Source organism: Lactuca virosa, chromosome 2 (genome assembly GCF_052849685.1).
Source record: "Lactuca virosa cultivar CGN04683 chromosome 2, Lactuca_virosa_CGN04683_v6, whole genome shotgun sequence".
Lineage (NCBI taxonomy): Eukaryota > Viridiplantae > Streptophyta > Magnoliopsida > Asterales > Asteraceae > Lactuca > Lactuca virosa.
Window position 1 is genome coordinate 54,036,436 of NC_136427.1, and position 3,965 is coordinate 54,040,400.

Below are 3,965 nucleotides of genomic sequence, written 5' to 3' on the forward strand. Positions count from 1 at the left end.
ACATCTTAGGAGTTATGATATATTGCATAGGATTAGATAACAACAAAGTTTTCATGTGCTTTTGCATTGTAAGGATAGTTTTTCCGCAAAGTTTTAAAATAAAAGAATTTTTTTTTTATTTTATTTATTTTAAAATATCCTTACAATGGCGTTTGTGAAAACTTTTGTTGCTTATAAGATTCCATTAAGAGCAAGAGTGGAAATATGAATTTGATTCTTTCATTTGTGGTAGTGTCTAAATTTACCAAATAAGGAAAGACTCTCATCACCTAAGTTTCAGTTGGATAGAAACTTGGAATCATGCAAGTTGTATAGCATGATGAATAAGAACTTTCAAGCATTGGAAAAATTAAGACTAAGTACTTGTTCACATGGATGCGTGAATCAAGTAAAGGATCGAGTACACATTCTTGTGCACTGATCAAGCCCACCACAAATAATCGTTAAGACTATTCGTCATTATTTACTAAAATTCAGTAAATATGGTTATACTTACAAGCTTAAGTGTAATTCTGAGACATTGGAAAAGGTTTCAATGTATGGCAGAGCGAATAAGAAGAATCAACTTAGGCAGAAAGATAAAAGTTTCTCAAATCTGAAAAGATGGGAGAGTACTTTAGTATCATGTTATATAATCATCTTAATGATTAAGAGACCTTATCACAATTCATCCTCTAAGTGCATTCTGGTAGCTAAGAAGAGGAGCTATGAATTGTTGAAGTGGTTAAATCAAGAAGATGATTTATACTTCGTTCCAAAAACAATTCTTAGAGTTATACTCTAAGATTGTAACTTGAGTGACATGTCTTAAAGAAGGTTTAAAACACTTGTCAAATGTAAGAGTAAAAGTTTTCTACTCTGGTACATTTGAAATTGGTAAGTTGTGATGTTTTGGATAAAACAAAGACCAACTAAGGCCAATTGTGTGAAGTGTTTGTCTTGATTAGAATCCACACTATCTCTTGAATATCTAACAAGAAAGTCTTATATGTCAAGAGGACAGTGGGAGTCTTAAAGGTCTTGAAAGTCTCAAGAACTAATCAAGAATAAAACCTGAAGTTCTTCACTAGCACACGACTTGAGGTTTATAACCTATCGTGTCGACATGTCTGTGCCTATTCAAGTTGGCTTTGCATAGGAGTTCTGAGAGTTCTCAATTGGTTGCACAACTACTTGGAAGCAATGGCAGGGCCTTGAGCTGCCAAATGGCAAGAATTTAAGATTGCACAAGTTTAATCCATATAAGTGTGGATTTGTCAGTAACCTTGTCTTGTGATTATGGTTTTGACAAAATTCATATGGATAGGAACTCATACACCATAAAATCTAAGTGTCATAAGGTTTCTCTCCGATTCATGAAAATGATGGTGAGGAAACACTTTCACTAAGTAGATTTTAGCTAGATAGCAATTGTGATATTTGCATTCTCAAAGTTGTTAGTGGAGCGTGTGTGGTTAACCAGCACACTAACATGGACTTGTGAGAAGTGGTAAAGGTCTAAACAATCGAGACTATGATTACGGCATCCCTTTTCATAGTTCTTAAAATTGTTTAGGCACACCTGTGAGCTATCTAAGATACGGTGTATGATATTGATAAAGTTTTATCAAAGCAATCTAGTATCAGAAATCTGAACTTTGGTAAGAAAGTCAATAAAGTATTGATTTCTAGAAGTCCAGCTGATTTCTGATTACATGTCAAAGCTAGTGGGAGCATAAGTGTTATGCTAATAATCATCATGTTAGTGGGAGCATGATAATTATGATAAAGGTTGCAAGTTAGCAATGTTAATTATAGAAAACAAAAGTTTCAATTCGTGAGGCTGCAAGGGTTGAAAAAGTTGTTTTGCTATAATTAAGGGAGAGAAAATTATACTTCATTTCAATTCTAAATGCTTAGATTGAGATTTTAATCGTATTTAGTCAAGGATATATATATGAATTTCATGTTGGAATGGCTCAACATAAGGAAATTCTATATATGGGTCCATTATTTGCGTTCTAAAATTCGATTATGATTACGGCATCGCTTTTCGTAATCTGAATTATGAGAACTTGGCAAATAGAAATGGAAATGTTATAGCAAAAGACTGGTTTAGTCTTTATGTGAGACATCATGACTCGTGTCCCATATGCTTCGGATATAGGATCGATTTCATGTGCTATATTAATCCTTTCTACAATTTTCCAAATGCCTGGGGCATTAAGAAGGGAAAAGTTCTAGAACTGGATATGACTAAAAGGATTAAGCAATTGTCGAGGACAATCTAAGGTTTATCAAAGATTGGTTGCTCAAGGACAGTTGGAAGTATAGTGTTAATTCTGGAAGGACCATATTGACATAATCTGTAAGGAGGCAACTCTTGTTCAGAAGTGATAGTCAAAATGGAATATGGAAATGTTTCAAAGTTGGAAATTATTCAATCTGTGTAAGATTAGGAAACTTAATGCAAGAAGGATGTTTCCAAGGAGTTGATCTCCTTTGAATGCTCTGTAATGTTTGTTGTCAAGTCCTTGTGACTTTGTGCATAATCATTACAGGAGGATCAATGCATATAAGTTTAGAATCTAACAGATTTCAGTAAATGGCATGAATTTGGAATTCTTGCATTTGCAGTAAGGATTTGGGACTGTGAAAGAGGATCGTTGGAGTTATGTTCAATTGATCTAATTCACAAAGTTAAGATCATAGACAAACATAGTATGCATACTTGGTGTATGGCATGACTAGTGTTTAGAAAACATAGTGTACATGCTTGGAGCATGGGACAACTATTGTTTTAAATTCAAGAATAAAGTTGATAGCTGAAACAGTATACAATGAATAATGTGTAATTATATGGTGATAAATAAAAGGTGTTTTATTTATGTTCATAGGTTTTGATACCATATTAGATTCTATTATTATTGTGTTTCATTTTGCATGTTTTGACTTCCAGAATAACTAGGTCGTTCTTCCTGATTGACTAAGTTATTCAAACTATCCACAGTCGGTCACATGTTGGAAGTAGATATGAATCAAGACTGTCATGGGTTGGCTTGTAGAGGTCTAAGATGTTGGACAAGGGGCTACGACACTCATGAGTGCTCATAGGTTCTGAGTATTGGATTCAACCCGCGCTCATTGGAATCACTTCATGGATTTTATCACGAGTGATCATGAGATGATAATATCTTATATTCTTCAAACCTAGAGATATGAGTTGTTACTATGAGTTGGTTGTACATTGATTGCACGAAAACGCATTCGGTAACTCGGTGTTATAAAACGTGCCTTTGTGTATGATTCAACAAGTAGTAGAACAAGCCATATGAGTCGAAGTTTATCCATTCCTTTTACCTTCGGGATAAAAGCGATATCTGTGGGCCCTCGATGATTTGGTGATGACAAATGTAAGTGCTCGGCTGGGCCTGGACTGATTTGATTTGTTCAATTAGTCAATCGTCATAAATCGGAAATCGGGAAAAAACAAATGGACAGAGAGAATGATTATAATCCATGTCTCAGTCCATATGATATCTAGAATGGAGGAATATATGATCCCTTATCTAATGGACAAGTCATTGACAAAGGTCAGAGTTCATCTACAAGGTCAGAGTTCGACAACGGCTTTTGAGAGCTACGATTGCCAGTTGGTTCCTGAAGTCATACGCAATAATAGTTTTAGACTTATCCAAGTGGGAGACTGTTGGATTAGTGTCTAAGTCCATAACTATAATTGGTATGTACTTGACCCGACTCGGCATGGTCCATTTGGGTTGCATGGCATCGGAACATTTGGATAGACCGTTTATGAGGAAAATACATTTTGTGACATATTAATATATTATAAGTTCTAATATATTAATATGAAATCATGTTATTTAATTAGTATTGATCAAGAATTAATTTGGACTTAATTTAGTGATAAAAAAGAGACTAATTAAATATATGGGGATTGATTGTGTAAATCATTCATTCTTATA